This window comes from Magnolia sinica, chromosome 12 (assembly GCF_029962835.1).
Source record: "Magnolia sinica isolate HGM2019 chromosome 12, MsV1, whole genome shotgun sequence".
Taxonomy (NCBI): Eukaryota; Viridiplantae; Streptophyta; class Magnoliopsida; order Magnoliales; family Magnoliaceae; genus Magnolia; species Magnolia sinica.
Genome location: NC_080584.1, coordinates 31,386,552 through 31,409,857, shown reverse-complemented (window position 1 = coordinate 31,409,857; position 23,306 = coordinate 31,386,552). Strand labels below are relative to the sequence as shown.

Below are 23,306 nucleotides of genomic sequence, written 5' to 3'. Positions count from 1 at the left end.
GATATTGTTAGCTTTGGTTGATAGAGAAACGAGGTCAAAAACCGAATTTAGCCTTGGTTGATGCCAAAAGAGGCTAAATCCATCTTTAGTCTCAATTTTGCCTTAGTTATCGAAACAGAGAGTACAACTCCCGTAGCTAAAGGCTTTAGCCTTGATTGTTGAGAGCCGAGGTTAAAAATAGTTTTAGCTTCGGTTGGAGGCAATTGAGGCTAAATTTGGATTTAGTTTCAGTTGCAAATAATGGAGGCTAAAATTTTGATTTAGCCTCATTTCAAGAAAACTAAAGCTAAAAAGGTTCTTTTAGCTTCACTTGAAGAACTGAGGCTATAAAGGTCATTTTAGCCTCGGTTTTAAAGGCTTAGCCACGGGGGTTTCAACTTCGGTTTGGATAACTGAGGCAAAACTGAGGCTAAAGGCTTTAGCCTCAGTTTTTAACATTTTTAGCCACAATTTTGAACCGAGGCTAAAGCCATCTTTTCTTGTAGTGACGTGTGTAAGATCAGTGATCGATTAGCCCAATCAGTGGGCTTGCTAGATTTCTACACAAGAAAATCTTAATAGTGGAAAGCTTGTCTATGGGCATGGTTGATGCATGAATTCCCTGCGATCATGGGATTGGTGCTTCATGTGTGAATTAATCCAATAAAGTTTTGCACCACATTATGTTTTAACTGACCCATCTGCCAGCTGGATAGAAGAGGACTTTGATTCCAGTTGTGTTCTTGTTGAATCAAGTAAAGTATCATCTTAATAACTACAAGTGGATCCTTCGCACTCTAGCTTTCATTATTTTGATAGATTTAAATCACAACAATTTCTCCTTAAATTTTCAAATTTTAGATTTTAGTTCCAATTCTAGTTAATTCACAATATGTACAAGGTAAGTCCCAGTGGATTTGACCTCGGTCTTACCGATATTATTACTACAGTGCAACTTTGCACTTGGGGTTGCCAACACCTATCTCGCACAATTCCATTAGTTGCCTAGGGAATTCTGCAAGAATTATATTATGCGGTTCAAGTAGGCGAAGAGCCGTTGTAAAGTAGTCATGACCGAGGCCAAATTTGTGCAGTTCACACAAGATGGACTAGAATATAAGTTCCGTAAGAAATTCATAGGTACGGAGTTTGTTGACCTATATGAATTAACTATAAAAGTCTCTCGTTATGAAGAGCTCAAAATGTTCCCCTCATCCTACAGAGTTTGTTGACCTATATGAATTAACTAAAAGGTCTCTTTATGAAGAGCTCTATCTTGTGGCCGCCCTTCCTTTCCTGTTGTTGTTTGCTGATCCTCTCCTCTCCAGTGCCTTTTTCTGGATGGCGGCTGTTGTGTCTAAGTTTGAGCATAGGATCTCTAGGAAGTTTTCTTCTGTTTTAGTGTCTAGCTTAGTTTGTGGTTATATGATAGGTGTGGTCCATAATTTTTTTTGTTGGGACCCACCCGAATGGCTGTAAATTTCCGTGATTAATGAAATTTTCGTGGCATGAGTCCACCTCCCCTCATCTTACATGAACAGATAACATTAGCATTCCTCATCCATACAAGTGTGGCTAACATTAGGTCATCAAGGACCAAACAGATACATCATAGGGGGGCCACCCATTAAACAGCTTTGATCTTCACAAACTTTCGTGTTGACGTGTAGAGCATCTTTTTGAATGTTCACCCACACATGGAATCGTTCCCCTACTAGTTTGCTTTTGTAGCAAGTGTATGTCCTAGTGCTATGAGACATGAGGAACCCAATCAATTGTTTTGAATTTTATGTTATGATGAACCAGACTTTACAAGTGACCATGAAAAAATCATACTCCATCCAAACACCTGCCTCCTCAAATTATAATTGTCCATTCCCCAAGCCAGGATTATTGCTTAGGATCATCTGTTTAAAGTGATTCTTTAGGATTCTAAGCAATCTACCAAATGGATGGTTTAATAAATTATTTCACTTCCTCTGTAAATAATATTTTTTTTACAGTAAATGTTAAGAATATTGTATTACATGGGGCACCAAATGTACAAGGGTTTGAACAAGGAAAAAATAAGTGAAAAGAAATAAAGTTAAAAAAGATGAAGCAGAAAAAACCCGCCTGACTCAAACCTGAATCAAAACCCCTAAACATTCCGCCTTTGTAGAGCTGTACACAGTCGAGTTAGCTCGGTCAGCTCGCTCAATTCAACTCGAACAAGCTTGACTCGCCTTGGCTAATTCGACTGGAACAAGCTCGACTCGCCTCGGCTCGAAGTTGGATTCGGACCGAGTCAAGCTTATTTTTGAAGCTCGAAAAAATTTTGAACCTGCACTGTTGCGCTCCATCTGATTCCTGAAAGGGCCAGATTTTTTATTGTCCCCTCATCCAGTTGGGCGGAAAACAGTGAATGGGTTGGATAACCCATCAGCTCCATGGTGGGCCCCACACAGACAAATGTCCATGTCTCATCTTTCTCTTGTGATGTGGCCCATAGAAATCGATCCACCCATGATTCTGAATATTGATATCTCCTGCCAAAAATCATAGCCATTTTCCATCCTGCCCATTCCAACGGTCAAACGCGGAAATAACTAATACATTTGAGCTCCGGTGTTCATAATACACATAATAACGCAACGATTTACACTTTGATTCGCTTGTAGGGATGTGTGGGTCATGCAGCTTATCGGATATTAAGGTGCCCCAATCCATCACGGGAAAAAGTGATGGGAAAACCGGAGTATGCAGTGGAGGTGAGCAACTGGTATTCATGTCCACAGACGAATGTACGGTTGACATGCGATGGATATAGCTCCGTCAAGAGGCCGGACCCCGTAATCTTTAGACCAGATGGTCCGAACTGCATGCCTCAACAACGGTGGACCCATCATTTTAAATGGCCCTTAACGTGGGGCCCACCATCATGTATCTATTCTATATCCAAAAAGATCTATCAAAGCAATTACTAGCCAAAATCACAAGTGTATTCGTGAAATTGACAAGTTAAAATTAAACAAAAATATAATAAAATTCGCATGTTCTTCTGGCAACTGTCCAGAGGTACTAACAAAGATCACTTGCATTCGGTTCTGCAATCTCCTCCTCCTGTTCTGCATCCTTCTGTCCCCTTCTACACATACTAATTACTAACCAAATCACCGTAATCAGAATTAAGCCGGCGAATATTGGTAGTCCTATTTCATAATGTTTTTTACCTGGCGTTCCCCATATGAGCGTTACTATACTAGAAATGTACGAAAATATAAGACCACTCTTGGCGTAAAAACCCCAGCTCCATCTTTTAGCTGCAAAACAGAAAAAATTATATATATATATATATATATATATATATATAAGGGATTAACGGCGTGGATAAACCTAAATGAGTCAGATTTCATTCCTATGAAAGCGGGTCGGCCCTTTTATTTATTTATTTATTTATTTATCATCTCCCAAAATAATAAAATAAAATAAAAGGTTAATAATACCTCTCCGTCCGCAGCAGTTTGCTGGCGCCGTCGCCGGTTGTACTTCTACCGGAACTTCTTCAGCACTGACGATTTCTCCCATGGAAGAACCCTCGTTTGCTGGTCCCCGTCCTCTGGCGACGTTTGTCGGTCCCCGTTCTCCTCCGGCGAGAGAACCTACGTCTGGTCCTAGTCCTCCTCCGGCTCGTCCCAGTCTTCCTACGGAACGTTCTCCTCTGGAAGAAGGAGAATCTCCGACACTCATGATTTCTACGACATTGATGATTTCTCCTCTGGCGAGAGAACCGAGTTCTCTTCCTCCTCTAGCGGGAGAACGGAGGATTTCACTGACGATTTCTCGTCTGGAAGAAGGAGAATCTCCTACAGTGAGGATTTCTCGTCTGGCGAGAGAACGGAGTTCTACTCCTCGGCCAGCGGGAGAACGGATGAGTTTACTGACTATATTTCCTCCGGAAGAAGAATCTCCGTCACTGGCGATTTCTCCTACGGCGGGAGAACGGTCATTTGCTCCTCCACTCATGGCGCTGTGTGATTTGAGAAAGAATTTCAGACAAAAAATAAAAAATAAAATGAGATGATATAAGCAACGTACAGGGCAAAGACGAGCGCTCTCAGAGTTGTACGAACGGTTCAAAGGAGATCAAAGTTACATGGCCCCACAGTGATGTATTTATTATATCCACGCCGTTAATCCATTTTTCGAGATTATTTTAGAGAATTATTCAAAAAATGAATTATATCTAAAGATTGACCGGACCACACCAAAAATAGAGTGGGGATAATGATTTTCACCGTTAAAATATTCCTTAGGCCCACCATAACGTTTATTTTCCATCCAATCTATTCATAAGGTCACAAAGACCTGGATGAAGAGGAAAAAAAATTTCATATTGATACAAAACTTCTGTGACCCCTAAAAGGGTTTCAATGGTAGACGTTCAATCCCCCATTTCTATTTCTAGTGTGGTCCACTTGATAGTTAGATCTGTCTTAATTTTCGTCCCAAGCCTTAAGACGATCTCTCCAAATGGATGGACGGTTTGGATATAACACATACCTCATGATTAGATCCACATAACTTGTTGTGTGGTACCAGCCAATCCGCTTCGGACGTGGATTTCCTGCGAAAGCCGCTTCCATCCGCTTCCATCTTATATCTCAACCGTCCTTTCATTTTGCGAACTGCAACGATCGATCTTGGCACGACACGTACCCACACCAGCCATATAGCTGGGTACGTACATTGCCACCACGCCCACCGTAGAAACTTTCAGATTCAACGTGGGTCCACCATGTTCCATATATGACATATAACCCATTTATCAAGTATGCCCCACAAAGATAAAAAGATTTAGGCCATTCCTAAACATAGTGGGCCACACCACCTGCATATATGTGGGGTTTTTGGCGTGATTTTACAATGATCCTGCGTGATCGTACACTCCTATGATTACAGGAGTGTACGTTAAACAAAGGAAGAGCGGTAGATGACTATAGATGCACCGTTTGGATTCCAAAATACACACCATGGGTGGGCCCCACGCAACTCCAACGTATAGTAAATACAAACATCATAACATATGTGGTAATTTTAGGTGACTATTATCATACACAAAAAAACATAATTCAAAGTGGACCACGCCTGTAATGTTTCTGTGAAATCGATCCCGTCCACTTATTTTTCCAACTCAGCTTAGGATACGAGTACAAAAATTAAGTAGATCCAAAATTCGAATGGGCTATACTACAGAAAACAGTGGGGATTGAATGTCCACCTGAAACACGCGTGGGCCACAAAAGTTTTAGACCTGGCTAATAATTTTTTATGTTTTCGGTTCATCCAAGTAGGAATGACCTGATGAACGGTTCATCCCACTGTTTCCTATAGTATGGTCCACCTGATATTTGAATTTATTTATTTATTTATTTATTTCATGGGCTCATGCCTTAAAATGATATGCCATAACAGATATACGGCATAGAAATAGAATGCATATATGAAGGTGGACCCTAGGGCCACACCTAATCCGTCCCTCAATTATTATACCAAAAGTAGACGGAAAGGCGCTACATATGACATTTGCCATCCAGATTGATAAATGCGCTCCCCTTTCTACACTCCGTATTACCAAAAGGCAAAAGCAGAATAGAAAGCTGCATCTATCAAGACCAGGTAAGAAAAATCAGATGTTTGTGTGACATCCACTCCGTTCATCATTTGCTACGGATTATGTACGGAGGTGAATCCAAAAAATCCGACCAATCATAAACTCAAGTGGGTCACAACATGATGATCACAAGGTGAGGTCCACCCTCACGTTTATATGCCATACAACCAGTTGGCAAGGTTACCGCTACCCGGAGGAAGGGAAAGCACCAATAGCAACTAATTCAGAACTTCCATGGGCCTCAGAATGTTTCAATGGTCGACGTTCCTATGCCCTCGTTTTCCCATGGTGTGTCCCATTTGAATTTTGGATTGACTAAATTTTTGTCTAATGCCCCGACATGAGCCGGTGGAACTGATGGACGGAGGGGATGTCATACAATCATTATGGTCGACCCCACATAGCTTTATGCTGCACAGGATCTTCCAAGAGAGCCATCCAATGTGGAAATGTTTTTTTTTTTTTTTTTTTTTTTTATAAAAAAAAAAAATTTATAACATCTTTTGGAAGCTTCGGGAACAGGAGATTTCTGCAAGAGGGACAAGAAAAGGCTTGGCAGGGTTTTGGGTCGGGATGAGGAATATGATTGGGTGAGGCGAAAAGTCGAAAATACCCCCACCCCCAACGAAAAAACTCTGTACACGTGGCGGGGTGACTTACGTGCTGGGCGGACCGTAGTCCGGTACGTCCATCCCTCTATGTAGTGTAATTCCTACTATTGCCTGTTTATGGAAATCTAGGATGAATGAACAATTCAAATCTTCATACACATGAGCTGCATGCACAATATAAAGAGCGGGATGTGAAAATCACATCCTTCAGGGGACACTGTATCTCATCCGTTGATTTAATATAGCAATATCCAACTTTCCATTGACATTTGGCCAGTTTTGGATGAGACTGCATATGCACATTTGGTTAGGTACCATACCTACTATACGTGGCAGGAGATATGTCAACCGAGGCCGTCCATCTAGTGGTCTCTATCATGGACGGCTCACATTCGATCATCTATGCGTGAATTCCATGCAATCTGAAACCATGCAAAATAGGATTATCAAATGGGTCACTGATGTACGCAAATTTGGAATCAATGGTCCGGTGTGGCCTACATGAGATACCGCCTCCACAGGTTGCCTGATGAGCGATTCTGACATCTGACACGTGCCTCTCTCACGTGTGAGACTAATGCAATTAGCATTCCTCTTGTAGAGTGATTACTTTCAATCATATGTAACTGAAAATCAGAACTCAAATCCTTTTGCACTTTGCTATTTACACTTGGGTGTGCAATCTTAGAATTGTAGCAGTCATGGATAAAAGTGACGAAATATCGTTTGCTACTTCAAATTAGTACTGCATTGACATTATATATATCATTATGTACCAACCTTAGAAGCTTAAATTCTCTTTCCACACCCTCAATTTTATTTTATTTTTTAATAATTTTACATTTACTATAAATTTCACATTGTATATGTGATCATTATGAACTTTATCGATAAACTCGAGATTTGACGTCCACTTTATAAAATTGAGATTCATGTCCTAATTTATCATGCCAAATAGTCATCATATCAACAATATACGCAAAATGGACATTATTTATTTCATTAATAACATTGAGTTTAAACATTCTATTGCAAGCATATTATTTTCTAACAAAAGTCCTATTATCTAACAAAATAAGCTTGTAGAATTCAAACACCATTTTAAAACCATTCTCTAATTTTATTTTATTTATTATTATTATTTTCATGTGGCATGGCCCTCTTAAGATTTGAATCTGCATCATTTTGGGGGCTTTGCCCTGAATTGAGTTTTCAAAACACTTGGGCATGCAGTGTAGATTTAAGGGACATACATCACTGTGAGCCCCAAAGTCAGGGGTCCCACCTACCTAGGTGGATCCAAGTCTCACCTAATCCTTTCCCATTGATTGCGTAAATATGTGGCCTACCTGACCATCGGATGGTTTTGATTTTTAGTTTAGACTTTCCACAAGTGGGGCCCATTTTCCGCAGTCTAGACCATTTGGTCGATCCCCAATAGACCATACCCAATATATCCGATTTTAAGAATATAGCCCCTACATTTGGCCTTTCGTTTTTTTTTTTTTTTTCAATTGAATTTGGACATTTTCTATTTCTGTTTCAGCCGTTATTCCCAGGCTAAAAGATTAAAAGGTTACATTGTCCTATTGAGGAGATTGTTGGAGCATGGTTCATCCAAAAGGGGACCAAACAGACCAACCGCCTCTATCACTGAAATCACGGGACCACTTGCCACGCCAAGAGGTCGAGTATGATGTCATGCTACATTCTCTCCACTCAGCAATTATACACAAGGATTATCCACAAGAGGTTTGTTAATTTCACACTCGTGTAGAAACCGTACACATCCACACGGGGGCACTTGTATCATACGGTCATAAGTATGTGAGCTTGAGCTCTTCATCAGGAAATCGACGTTGTTTAGTTCTTCCAGCATAAAAATCAGGCATTTCCTCTTCAGGTGGGCCACAGCATACAGGAAAATAGATGAATGTCTACCAAAAACGAAAAAAAAAACCATCACCGTACTCTGCACGTTGTGGCCCACCCGAAGACTCGAACTTTATGATGTTTTAGACAGAGGATCTGAGCATTATTTCCAACCTTATGGAAAGCTCAGATCTTACATAAGTGTTTCATTTTTGCACGTGCTCAAGTGTGGATGATCAATCTCGGGTGAAAGTGCACCCCAAAAACGGCATAGTATGTTGCATTAACATTTAACAATGACCAGGCCTCTACTGCTACTCTGATCACACGTGTTGATGTTTCACACCTGTGCCAGATGCAGGCAATTCATCAGGTGGACCAGAAGCCTTCATTTAAGATATGAACCGTCAATCAATGGTACGAGAGCAACTTGGCTGCGACTGAGAACCAGCGATGTGGGTGAGATCCTGACAGTATGGCCCACCTCTATGTATTCCTTGTATATCCACGCCCACGATCTACCTCTCTAAATTATTTTAGGACATAGTCCCAAAAACGAAGCAGATAAAAGTTTCAGGTGGACCATGCTATAGGAAACACTAGTCACTGAACGCTTACCATTAAAAACTTCCTACCATTCGCAATAATGCTTTTTTGACCATCCAACCTGTTGATAAAGTCACACAGACATTGATGAAAGTTTTAAAAATAATAATAATAATAATAACAAACAAACAAACATCAGATTAATTCAAAACTTTTGTGGCCCATAAAAGTTTTTAATGGCCAATAATCACTGTTTCTTGTGATGTGTTCCACCTGAAATTTGAATTTACTTCAGTTTTGGGACCATGGTCTAAAATAAGATTTAAAAACAGATGAACTGCGTGGATACACAATTCATACATCGAGGTGGGATTGCTTCGGGGTCGTACGTACTTGGTCATTCCCTAGCACATGGTTCAACAGGCCTGGCTATTGGGACCACGCTCCGTACATGACGAGGCTCACCTGGTCGGCTAACCGTCAGCAGACCGGTAATGATAGTACTTTCAGCTCAGAGCCGAGGGCAATTTCGACAAAAAAAAAAAAATGAAATGTAAGAACGCCTGGTACAGCACAGAAGTATACGGTGCATACATTTTCCTCGGCATGCCATCTCATACATTCCATACCATACCTTTTCAGTACGCAGGAAAGGCCAAAAAGTTTAAAATAAAAGAGTGCGAATCGTCCGTGTTGAACGCACAGGAGACTTCAGTGCGGTAGCTTCTCATTAGTCGACATCATCACCAACGGCCACATGGCTAACATGATACGCCGCATTTCTATGTGCCGAAGAGACTGGGGAAACGGATTGGCTACTTCCCTTGCCACCAGCCAATGGCTGGTGGTCGGTGCTATGCGGGCCCCATCACGATGTATGTGTTTCATCATGTTAAGACCAAAAAAGAGGCATATCCCAATCTCAAGTGGACCACGTTACAAGGAAATAGTGTTGAATGAATGTTGACCATTAAAAACTCTTTGGGGCTATAAAAGTTTGGATCAAGCTAATCTTTGCTCTTTCCCTTCATCTGAGTTTGTATTACATAATCAACACATTGGATGTCAAATAAACAGTACAGTAGGCCTTAGGAGGACTTTAATGGTAGATATCCAATCACTATTATTTTCCTGTAGCGTGGTCCACTTTAGATTTATATCCCTCTCATATTTGGGATAAAAACTAAAATGATATGCAAAAATGAATGAAAGGAATGGATGAAACACATACATCATGGTGGTACCCATAGAGCACCGACCACCAACCACCGGCTGGTGGCTGGGGAGTAGCCAATCCGTTTCCATGGATTGGGTGCTACACAACCAGACTTTTAACGAGTGTAACTTTTATGGCCTATAATGATTTATATTTTAGGTCTATACCGTCCATTATAGATCATCAGCCCAAGAATGAGACACATCCAAAACTCAAGTGGACCAATCATCACAGAAGACAGCAAAGCCCATTGTAAGGTTTATTTTTCATATAACCTTTCTCACAAGGTCAAAAAGACGTAGATAGCCTTGAGAAATTTTCAACATCAGGCATTCAAGTCCTACTCTTTCATAGTATGGCCCACTTAAGCCTTGGATATGCTTCTTTTTTGTCTCATTCCGTAAAATAGCATGGAAAAATGGATGAATGGTGTAGATGTGATACATACATCGTGATGGGGCCAAAATAGTTCTACATGTCAACGCTTTCAATTTTTCTTCTTTCGACTGTTATGCGCTGCACTGCAGGTGCGGATTAGAGAGACCCCAGTCTCACTCAAGGCGTTGTGGCCCTTACACCATTGTGCTCACCCCACCCTATGCATCAGTTTTCCGTATTATTGTATGTCATTATCCAAAAAATTAAGAAGATCCAATCATCAAGTTGACCATACTTCAGAAATCAGTGGTGGTTGAACACCCTATTATTAAAAACTTATTAAAGACCACTTTAAATCCTGTATGAAGGGGGAAAAAAAAACAAATATAAGCTTTTTAAACTTTCACGACTAATTAAAATTAATCACCACTTTTTTAATGGTATAGTCCACATCTGCTTCAGTTTTTGGATAATGGCCTAAAATAATACAGATAAACGGACGTACAAGGTGGATATAAAATACACACGTCAAAGTGAGCCTGTGGTAACGGCTGCACTGTCTTGGCTGAAGGCCTTGTCTTACCTAATCCGTTCACATGCTCCACAAAAGAAGCATTTTTTTTTTCACACACCCCAACACACTCACGCCGTAGTGGAATTTCACCACCTATGAGTACTCGAACCCTTGACCAGGTGTTGAAACTCCTTAGAGTCTACCACCGGAGCAAGAGTAAAGACCCCTCGGCAAAAAGCAGCATCAGTATTTCTTGGCTTGTGAAATTTACATGAGCCAATTTACATGAGCCCTATGATAATGTATTTCTTAGAACTGCAGTGCACTTTTATTTTTCTATATTGTTATGGGAAAATGCAGGCCGACCACTTTTGAAATAAGCTCGGCTCGATGAGCACCCAACCCGTTCTCGCGTCACCTCATGAATGGAAGTTGGCATCCACTCCCATGGGTATAGTCTTCGACATGGCATGATTCCAAGTTTTTGCCCGCTTGCGCCCACCAAGGACTGGATAACTCGGTAAAGCTAAGGGGCCATCGAGAACAGATAGACCCGGCAAAGGATCAGTTCCGAACTACAGCTTGGATTGATTTAGTGCTGATTAGCTCAGCTCAGGTCGTCTTCAGTCAACTGGTAGAGCTCAACTCGGATTAGTTCGACAACGACAAGTTCTGCGGCATGTGTCACAGGCTAGACATCCAGAATACCTATTCGTCACCTCGGCACCCTCAATTGAATGGACAAGTCGAAATAATCAATAAGATAATTAAGATTCATCTTAAAACCAAGCTCGAGAAGGCAAAAGGTGCATGGGCTGAAGAGCTCCCTTTTGTACTCTAGGCTTATAGTACTACAACTCGGTCCTCAACTGAGAGACTCTGTTCTCTCTCCTTTGGAGCCGAAGCAGTCATATTGGTCAAAGTAGGGCTCTCTATAGCACGCGTACAGTCTTACATCGAGGACCAGAATATCGAGCAAATGACTATGTGCCTTGACCTCCTTGAAGAAATAAGGGAGATAGTGAAGCTTAAAATTGCAGCTCGGTAACAACAGGTCACTCAATTCTACAACTATAGGGTCAAGGTCAGACGGTTCTGGACAGGGGACCTCGTCCTCTACAAGACATTCCAAAACACTATATAACCTAGAGCGGGAACCCTAGGACCAAATTGGGAAGGACCTTATTGGATAGTCAGCACGGCTCAGCCTGGTTCCTATCGACTAAAAGATATGGATAATCGACTTGTACCTCATCCATGGAATGTCGGGCACCTAAAAATCTACTATTCGTAATGTAATTTGCGAGGAAAAGTGATCGAGGTTAGGAATTGTCTGTGCTCTATGTAAAGCTCTTCCTAGTGTTATTAATAAGATGAAAAGAAACTCCTCGGCACGAAAATTTTCGCCTCAATACATCATCCGCCTACTCACACTATAGAGAATCTCCAATGTTAGGAGAAAAGTTCCTCTAATGACCCGACCCTTAAAGAAGTAGTTAGACCATTAACTATAACTATGCGTTTCACAAAAAATAAATAAATAAATGCAGGAGAAGTGTTCCTTTGATGACCTAACCCTTAAAGAAGTAGTCGGTTCATTAACCATGTCGACGGACATGCTAAACCAAACAACGCAACCAATCACACTACCACTACATGTGAATACACGGCTCGACATATCAACCAGATAAGAATGTAAGGGCGATAGAATAAATCAAAAACGTTCTCTATCCATTAACAAAATTTTTTGTAAAGTTTCTTCACTATAACAAAAAGGGAATATATATTTAGTCTGCCTAAGGAGGAGGTTGTTCAGATGGAGGGGCTTACTCGAAGGGTCCTTCTGCGGCTTCATCGCCGATGAGAGCATCCAGGTTCAGGTTGGGGTATAAACGTTTGATGTCCTCAACACAACTATCGTGGCCGCAGTTGTAGATGACGTCGACCTCGCTAGATCGTTCCTTCGAGGTCTTATATTCTTCAACGGCAGTGGCCTTGATTGACGGAAGAGACGCCTTAAACTCTGCTTGTTGATTAGCTAAGGCCTTCTCAACCTTAGCTGCAGAACTAGCCTTCACCCTCTTCAGCTCGGCCATTAAACCGATGGCGTCAGCTACGACAGACGAAAGATAAGCCTTCACCCTCTCTAGCTCGGCCTTCATGGAGTCGAGGTGGGATTTTGTCCCACTAAGCTCAGCTATCACCAGGCCCTCCTTCTCCCAGGCCTCCACCAACAAGATCTTTAGAGCGTCCTGCTCCTCCCCAGAGGACTTCAGCCTCTCCCTCAAGGCCTCAGCCTTGACCTTCTTCTCCTCAAGAGCCTTATTCAAGGCCTCGATCTCATCTGTCCTCTCTTTAAGAGTTGCCTCGGTCATGTCCCGCTCGCTAGTCACCTGCATTACTTTCTCCCGAGTAGATAACAGTGTATGGACTATCTGAGCAAGAAGTAACGAATAAGTAAGTCCAAAGATGTACAGAAGAGTCAACAACAAAGGAAGAGGGCAAACCTTATAACAGACTGCGACAACATCAATGAAAAAGCACTCTGGGTGGAGGTCATGAGGTTGGCGATATCCGCCTCCGGAACATGTCTTGCTGCCCAACTGGTCAAGTAAGACATATGATGACCTAGAGAATACTTCCTCGCCCCTTTGGAAACCTGAGGAGTTGGGCTAGTGGCCCCAGCAACTTCACTGACAGCTGGAGGATTAGATTCAGGCACCATCGACTTGGCTCCCTCAGCCGGTTGGGCGGCCTCATCTGAGATGAGGTACGCGACCTCCTTGGCCGTTAAACCGGGCGGGGCCTCTTCGGTCATTGGAGCCTCAGGGGCGGGAGATATCCCCTTTGCATCCACCTCGATACTACCACGACTCTTGGCCGAGAAGGGACGACCAACTCGGGGACCTCTCCTCTTTTTACCCGGCAGAGGATGGCTACTCGGCCTCAGCCCCCAACCTCGCCTTCACAGTGGAGGAGAGCAACTGGACGACGGTGGAAGTCATCCTTTTCTGAGCAGTTGTCTTTGTCTGAAGCATCTCTTTGACAGAAGTACGCTTCCTCTTCCCAGATTAGTGAGGCTCGGCCATACTTACACAACATCACTCAAGTAAGCCGAATAAAAGCAAGGGAAAATTCTAAGAAATAGGCGACCACTTACCAAGGGAGGAGAGAGAAGGAACTGATCTACACAGCTTAGATCGGTGTAATAGAGCGGGAGTAATGAGCTCTCTCCAGATGCGGAGCTCCTCCTTCAACACCCTCGCTTTGTCTACCTGGCCACGGAGGAAGGGAGATAGGTCGGGTGAACCCTTTGGAAAAACTGCAAAAGTTCAAAAGAAAACAGATCAGCAAAAAATCCAACAAAAGAGAAAGAATACCTACCTGCCGCACTGAAATCCGACCTAAGATGGCAAATTTAGTGGGCACTCTGACCCAAAGACTAGCAAGCTCGGCAGTGGGCACCTCTTAGTCCCCTAATACCCAAAACCACTTATTCTTCCATTCTTTGTTTGAAGAAGGGAGTTTGACAATGAGGCTCCAACCTCAGTTTGTCCTTGACAGAAATAATACCAACTCGGCTCAATCGGAGTCGAGTCGAGCTTTTTCAAGTCGATTCGAGCGAGCTAATGAGCTAACTCGACTAGTGTACACCTCTAGCTACAGCACCCTCCAAGCATTCTGTATGAACTACCTTGGAGCTAGCCTCAAGCGCGCGGTCATTGCCCTCACAAATGGATGGAGCAGGAACCAAAGTCCACATTGGAGAGAGCAGATGAATATGGCAACCTCCCCTTCAGCCGGATCCTTGGGAATGTCAAAGGGGGCTAGTGCTCGGATATGAATGGAGCCTGGGATCTGATACTTAGAGCGGACTTCAACCATATTGGCTTTGGTCAAGACCGACCCCCCGAGGACAACCTCAGAGGGTCGCTTGACCTGTGGTTGGGCAGTCATCCTAACAGACCGCAGATGAATGGGAGAAGGTCACTCCGCCGAGGCCTCTATCCTGGAGTTTGCACTCCTCAGGTCAGTATCGCCCTCGAAGGCATAGACTTCGCGCACATCATCTGAACTATCCAACATCAAATCCTTGATGTAAAGAGGGAAAGAAACAAGTAAAAAGATTGGAAAAAGGCAGGAGAGTAAGAAGGACTCACCAAAAATAGCCTGCGCCGAGAGTCTATCAGCAGTGAAAATTCTCTCTCAGAAGCAAATAGCCAAGCCGATGCAGGGGGTGGTTACTTTTATAAGCTTGCTCGGTTGGGAGCAATCATGACCGACATTAAATGCTAAAGGCAAAGAGCTGCCCTCCCGAGCATCGCCTCATACATGGCAACGCCTAATTAGTCTTGTCAATGCGAATCCCTGAGCCACCCCAAATCGTTGATGAGCGGCATTAAATGTCACATGCAAAGGGTCACTTCCTCGCCCACCACTTTACACATGGCAACTCCCCATTCGCCATGCCGGTTCATGCTCTCGGCTTGCCCCACGCGTACACTCGCCATAGGTCCGCAGTCGAAAAGTTGCCGCCACAGAGTATGACGCCTCGATTGTGTCAGGCCATCATTGCAGATTTTCCTTGATTTCGTTGCCCTCGCTAGCTATCAGTTAAAGCGTAATGGCCCATCCGTCCATCTCCATTTCACCAATTTACTCCCTGAGCTCACACTGCAAACTCGTGAAGTAAGGGGCTTCTGTTATGAGAATATGTAGTTTAACCACTTTTGAAGTCAGCTTGATTTGACGAACACCTAATCTGTTCCTGCGTCACCTCATGAATGGAAATTGGCGTTCACTCCTATGGGTATATAGTCTTCAGCAGGGCATGACTCTAAGTTTCTGCCGATAGACCTGACGAATGATCAGTTCTGAGCTATGGCTCAAATTGATTTGGTCCTAATTAGCTCGGTTCTGGCCGTCTTCGGTTGATTGGTAGAGATCATCTCGGATTAGCTCAACCTAGGACATCTTCGGTCGATTGGTAGAGCTTGGCTCGGATTAGCTCAACTCGAATCATCTCCTGTCGATCAGCAAGCTCGGTTTAAATCAGTTTGGCTCAGGATCCCCCTTAGCAGTGCACGATTCGAAAATAACCTCCAGCGCACGATTTTAGGATAACTGTTGACATTCACCACTCATGCACATCTCGTCTAACGGCTAAGATCGTGCCTAGGATTACAAACCATCTTGCCCTGCGAACACTATAAATAAGGGAACCACCTACATGAATAGGTACATTGAATCTCTCACCCTAAACCTCTCAACACGACTAGACCCAGATTCCTAGCCTAACTTTGACATCGAAGGGTCCCCTACTCTAGCCAAGGTCTCCTTTGTCTTCTTCCTGTGTAGGTGCTTGAAGTTCGGAGGAGGGCGATCCTGATTCTTGCATCAACACATATCATTCTAAGATAAAGTCCGAAACCAAAGAATATCCAAAGCTAAAATGAACCGCAATGCTAGAAAAAAACAATAAGTATTGAAAAGGCCTGGTCGACGACAGAAGTGATCCAGACCGTTGGACCCTAGATCGGGCGTATCTCGCAATCCGAAATGAGTTACTCAACGTAAAATATATGATTTTAGGGTAGAACGAGCTACTTTAGCTAACCAACCCACTACGTCGGGTTGTGCAGCCCGGATTTGCGAAAATCCCCTGGATCGATGGTCGTTTCCCTGTTTTATTTTCATTTTTACTATAAATAATAAGTTTTAGTTTGATTATAACTCTTCATCCGTTGGGCTTTAGGAATTGTGTCCAACATGAAAAGAGCTTAGAATAATTAGGAGAACGGTTTGGTGAAGCCAAATAGGACACTTACTATTTTTGGTCGAAAACCTTGCGCACTAGTAGACATCACGACCGTCTATAAATAGTAAGTTTACTATTTATAGTAAGTCGCGGATTCTAGGAGTTTTAGTTGTAGTTTGATTCTGATTTCTTTTTAATTGCTTGGTACCCCTATTTAAAGGGTTGTGAACTCATTTTTATTCATCAATTAATTAATTTCGAATTTATTAGAATTTATTTCTATTTTCTGCTTTCTTTCCTCGTGGATTCAAGAAGTCTCTGTGAGGAGTCCAAAGAAGCTCCTGGATTCGGAGTAGTTATCCTCATCACGTCCATCCCTTCATCAATTAGTATCAAAGCGAAGTTTTCCCTCGGGCCGATGGCAAATAATGAAGGTATGAATCAAAATCCTGTGGATGGTGATCCAGTGATTCGTTATCTTTTAGAAAGAATAAAAGCTTTCCACCAGGAGAGTCAGTTGACCATGCAAGGGCTGCAGGTAAACCTCAACCATCTTGCTGATGCGCTACTTTCGCCCCGAGCCCTAGGCGGTGCTCCACCACCTTTGGTTGCTCCACCACCCATGGTTACTCTATGATGCAACCCTGATTTTCGTAGAGCACTACTAGTGGCAAACCGTAGGGCTACGCTAAATGATTCAAGTTCTAGCGACGAGGACCTTAATGAGGGTTTTGCCCGATGACCAATCCATGGAGGTGATCATCTAAATTGTGCTGAAAGAGACTATCGAGGTAAGGCTGAATTTTCTAGTTTTAACGGTTTATTACGTATAGAAGATTTTCTCGATTGACTAGCCAAAGTAGAGAGATATTTTAATTATATGGACGTGCCAGATCATAAAAGGGTAAAATTGGTAGCGTTTAAATTAAACTATGGTGCTTCTGCATGGTGGGAACAATTACAACTCTCACGAGCCCGCCAAAATAAGGCGCCCATCTCATCATGGCCACGGATGAGACGTCTTCTTCGATCACAATTTCTCCTCGTAATTATGAGCATATATTATTCCAACAGCAATATTAAAATTGCAGACAAGAAAATCGAATCACACAGATTACATCAAGAATTCCAACATTTGGCCGCACGAAATGATCTCACAAAATCGAGTCACGTAAGGTAGCACGATTTATAGGTGGGTTGAGACCAACAATTCAGAACCGAGTTCATATACCAGTCGGGACCGTGGATGAAGCGGTTCAATTGGCGGGTAGGGTAGAAACATAACTTGCAAGAGTTCTTGCTCGTCCATATCCTTCACTTGACCCCCATGACGGGTCCCAAGCAGGATCCAATGCTGACACGAGGAAAAGATCAAGTACCTCAACTTCCTACAACTACAAACCGTGATAAGGGGAGCGGCTCATCCAAACTTCAACGTGCAACACCCACAACAGAGAGTCCGAGTAGGATTCTAAATCCTTATACTTGACCAAGGCCGAACAATTGTTACCATTGTGGCCAAGCTGTGTCACTTATCAAACAATTGCCCTTAATGTCCCGTAACACACTTGACTATAAGCGAAGGGGGCACTAAAGATGATGCCATAGAAGAAGACCATGGCTTTGATGAACATGAACAAACCATTGAAGAAATAGTAGGTGGTGATGAAATGACGGGTGAGAATCGTAGTGAATTTTTAGTTGTGAGACGATTACTGTATGCCCCATGAAAGGAATTATATCCACAGCGACACAATATATTTCGTACTCGGTGCACTGTCAACAAAAATGTCTGTGATGTGATCATAGACAGTGGTAGTAACGAGAACATCGTCTCAAGAGTGATGGTGGACAAGTTGCAGCTACCAATGACGAAACATCCTTTCTCGTACTCAATTGGCTAGATAAAAAAGGTGAATGAGACCAAGGTAATTGACCAATGCACTATTTCATTTTCAATTGGTAAAAATTATAAGGATCAAATACTTTGTGATGTGGTCGACATGGAAACTTAGACGAACTTGGCAGTTAAATCATGATACGACCCATCAGGGACGAGATAATGTCTACATATTCGTCAAAGATAGTCGAAAAATAATCCTTGCCCCTATGGCACCAGAGAACCACCCTAAAACCTCTAAAGTGGAGGGGAGTTCCCTCTTGACCATTTGAAATTTCATGAAGGAATCCAAGGAAACCGGCGAGGTATACGCTGTAGTGGTGAAGGGCGAGGAAGAGGAACCCTCAAACATCCCTCCAAGTTTAAGACTGTTGCTAAACGAATTCAAAGAAGTCTGGCCTGAGGATTTACCTGATGGATTGCCCCCCCATGAGGGACATCCAACATCACATAGACCTCGTCCCTAGGGTTAGCTTGTCCAACCGCCCTCATTATCGGATGAGTCCGAAGGAGTGTGAGATGCTTTATGGGTAAGTGGAGGAATTGATCTGTAAGGGTCTCTTGAGAAAGAGCATGAGCCCATGTGCCGTACCAGCATTATTAATGTCAAAAAAGATGGAAGTTGGCACATGTGTTCGACAGCCGGGCAATCAATAAAATTACCATTAAATATCGATTCCAATACCATGGTTGGACGACATGCTCGATATGTTAGAAGGGGCCAAGGTGTTCTCTAAATTAGATTTAAGGAGCGGGTACCATCAGATTCGTATCCAACTTGATGATGAGTGGAAAACGACATTCAAGACCAAGGAAGGGTTGTATGAGTGGCTGGTCATGCCCTTCGGCCTATTGAACGCACCAAATACTTTTATGCATTTAATGAATCAAGTTTTAAAACCGTTCACTAGCCGATTTGTGATAGTATATTTTGATGACATATTGATATATACCCAGGATGAGGCGGAGCATAGGAAACATCTCAAACAGGTACTGCAGGTCCTACAAATTAATAAGTTGTACCTCAATTTAAAGAAATGCAGTATTTTTAACTGACAACATGTTGTTTCTAGGATTTGTTGTAACATCCACAAGCATTTGTGTGGACAATGAAAAGGTGCGAGCTATTAGGGAATGGCTGATCCCGACAAACATGCATGAGATGAGGAGTTTTCACGGGTTGGCGACTTTCTATCGTCGATTTGTGCGAGATTTTAGCACCATAGTCGTGGCTATAACAGATTGTATGAAAAAAGGACCGTTCCAATGGACCGATAAAGCTGACAAGAGCTTTCATGAGATTAAGCATCATTTATCTACAACACCGGTCTTGGTAGTTCATAATTTCGACAAATTATTTGAGGTTGAGTGTGACACTTCGTACGTCGAAATTGGAGGAGTATTATCATAGGAAGGCAGGTCGGTAGCCTTCTACAGCGAGAAGCTCAGCAAAGCCCGAAAGAAGTGGTCGACTTATGAGCTTGAGTTGTACGCAGTTGTTCAGGCACTGCGACATTGGCGGCATTATCTGATTCAAAGAGAGTTTGTTTTGTACATCTGACGTAGTGCATTAAAGTTTATTAATAGTCGACTAACGTGAATCGTGTACATGCTAGATGAGTTGCGTTTTTACAGAATTCATGTTCGCTCAAGCACAAGTCGGCAGAACAAGGTGGTGATGCACTTAGCCATCGTGCATCACTACTTATTACGATGAGCAACGAGGTAGTCGGCTTCGACTGTCTCAAGGAGCTGTATGTCAAGGATGAGGACTTTAAAGATTCTTGGATGAAGTGTCAAGAAGGCCACCCCAATGACTTTCATATACAGGACAGTTTCTTCTTAAAATAGAGCGGATTATGCAGGAGTTACATGGAGGTGGCCTCGATAGACACCTTGGGTAAGACAAGACGGGCCTCGGTGGACACCTTAGGCAAACAAGACGCGAGCTCTTATGGAAGAGCGGTATTACTGGCCGCAATTAGTACGTGATGTGGGAAAAGCCGTACAACATTGCCATGTTTGTCAGACCTCCAAGGGGCAATCTCAGAATACGGGCCTCTACACCCCGTTACCTGTACCTAACGGTCCTTGGGAGGATTTATCAATGGACTTCATGCTTGGTCTCCCACGAACACAACGCGGCATGGATTCGGTGTTCGTGGTGGTAGATCGTTTCTCCAAGATGACGCACTTTATCCCATGCAAGAAGACCTCGATGCAACACACGTGGCGAATCTATTTTTCAGGGAGGTCGACGGCTACACGGGATCCCCAAGACTATTACTTCCAATCGTGACATGAAGTTCATTAGCCACTTTTGGGACTTTATGGAATCGATTCGATACACAACTTCAATTCAAGAGTGCTTACCACCCACAAACCGATGGGCAGATCGAAATTGTGAATCGCACGTTGGGAAACCTCATTCGCTATATTTTAGAAGAAAAACTAAAGTAGTGGGATTTGACCTTATCTCAAGCAGAGTTTACATTCAACAACATGGTGAACCGCTCGACAGGAGATCACCATTCCAGATTATCTACGGACGAGTACCTCGCCACACACTTGACTTGGTCCCACTACCCAAGCACCTGTGCACGAGCATTGTAGTAGAACATATAGCAGATAAAATCATAGGCATCCATGCGAAAGGACCAAGCTACATGCCTCAAACGAGAAGTACAAGGAACAAGCGGACAAGCAACGGCAACAAAAAGTGTTTGAGGTGGGCGACCGCGTTATAGTCCATCTGCGCAAAGAGAGATTTCCAACCGGGACGTACAACAAGTTGAAAAATAAGAAGATTGGACCGGTACCAATCATCCGAAAGATCAATGACAATGCTTATGTTGTTAATCTTCCTGATGACATGCGATCTCATGGACTTTCAACGTCGGGGACCTGATCGAGTATCATGAACTAGAGCAGGATGAGAACTCGAGGACGAGTTATTTTGAAGTAGAGGGGACTGATGTAGAGTGGGTCACGGACATTTTCATGGCCAAGATGGATCAGAAAAGGCCCGGTCGACGATAAAAGTGATCCGAACCGTCGGACCTTAGATCGGGCGTATCTCACAAACCAGAATGAGTTATCAGGCATAAAATATATGATTTTGGGGTAGAACGAGCTACTTTAGCCAACCAACCCTACTATGCCGGGTTGCGCAACCCCGAATTACGAAAAACCCCTGGATCGACGGTCGTTTCCCTGTTTTAACTTCATTTTTACTATAAATAGTAAGTTTTAGTTTGATTATAACTCTTCATCCATCAGCCTTTAGGAGTTGCGCCCAACGTGAAAAGGGCTTAGAATAATTAGGAGAATGGTTTGGTGAAGCCAAATAGGACACTATTTTTGGCCGAAAATCTTGCGCACTAGTAGACATCACTACCATCTATAAATAGTAAGTTTACTATTTATAGTAAGTCGCGGATTCTAGGAGTTTGAGTTGTAGTTTAATTCTAATTTCTTTCTCATTACTTGGTTCCCCTATTTAAAGGGTTGTGAACTCATTTTTATTCATCAATTAATCAATTTTGAATTTCTTAGAATTTATTTCTATTTTCTACTTTCTTTCCTTGTGGATTCGAGAAGTCTCTGTGAGGAGTCCAGAGAAGCTCCGTGGATTCTAAGATAAAGTCCGAAACCAAAGAATATCCAAAGCTAAAATGAACCGCAATGCTAGAAAAAAACAATAAGTATTGATGGTAGTGTAGAAAACTTTTTTAGTGATAGAAGACTTTGATAGAGTTGATATTTGTATTTTAACTTCATCCAGGTACGTGTGATCTTACGAAGAGATCAGATGGAAAATAAGCCTCGTTTGGCATTAGGAAAGTTTCAACGGTAGTTTGTTTAATCCCCAATGCTTTTTTGTGGTGTGATCCACTTAAGCTTTAGATGTGTTTCATTTTTGGGATCATGCTTTAGAACTATCTAGAAAATTTGATGGGCAGTGTAGATCTAACACAAAAATCACGTTGTTACTCAGAAAAGCGTCACACATTAAAAATTATGTTGTGTAGCGAGCAATCTATTTCAAAGAGAGAAATTCGGTCTATTTTGTTAGATAGAGTAATTAGAAATGACGTGGACCTATGAGAAGCGAGGGCACTTGCCTATGCCTTCAACACAGACCATTCGCACTTAAAAATGAAAACAGTCGTCTTTATACAATGAGAAAATAGATATTCTAAACTGTCCATCCATTATCCCCACCATATAAGAACAACATGTAATAAATCTATTATTATAAAATCTTGTCCGTTGGATTTTAACTTTCATACAGAGGTTTGAATTTCAAGGGTCGATATTAAGTTGACCTAATCTTATACTCTAGAGATTTGAGACACGTCATTTTAAAGGGAGTGAAATTTCTCATGTAAAAAAGACAAAAGAATTGTACTCTGACAGTTGGATAACAATAGTGGGAGGAGTATAGGATCTGAAGAGTTCAACTAGTAGGGCCCACATGAATCACCACTTGGTCAGGTGAGAGTTTCTCCATTTCCACATATCACTCCAGCCGTGCTCCGGGTCCCACCGGTTGAATGACGAAGATTCGAGCTGACCCATCAGGACCATCAAAAGATATTATCATACATGCATGACAATACCATCAACATGCAGATACTATTGCTTAAGAAAACCAGCATCATTCTAATAATAAAATTTAAGAAATGTAAAAGAAAATATCATATTTCTCTAAAATAAACACAGGTGCATAAGAGTCTTAGTGCTCACCTTCTAGTGTAGTCAATCCATCCAAAGCATGAAAATAGAAAATAAAATAAAATAAAATGCTTGTTGCTAACTTAAATAAGGGATGCAAACCTATTAACCTACTCACCCCTCCCATAACTATCTATGATAT

At 42.4% G+C, this 23,306-nt stretch overlaps 1 long non-coding RNA gene across 1 annotated transcript in view; it reads right to left on the bottom strand.

The window, feature by feature from the left end:
- The window catches only part of LOC131221188 (uncharacterized), a 76,232-nt gene that overhangs the window by 9,684 nt on the left and 43,242 nt on the right, over window positions 1–23,306 (bottom strand). The gene's annotated exons all lie outside the window — the stretch shown is intronic.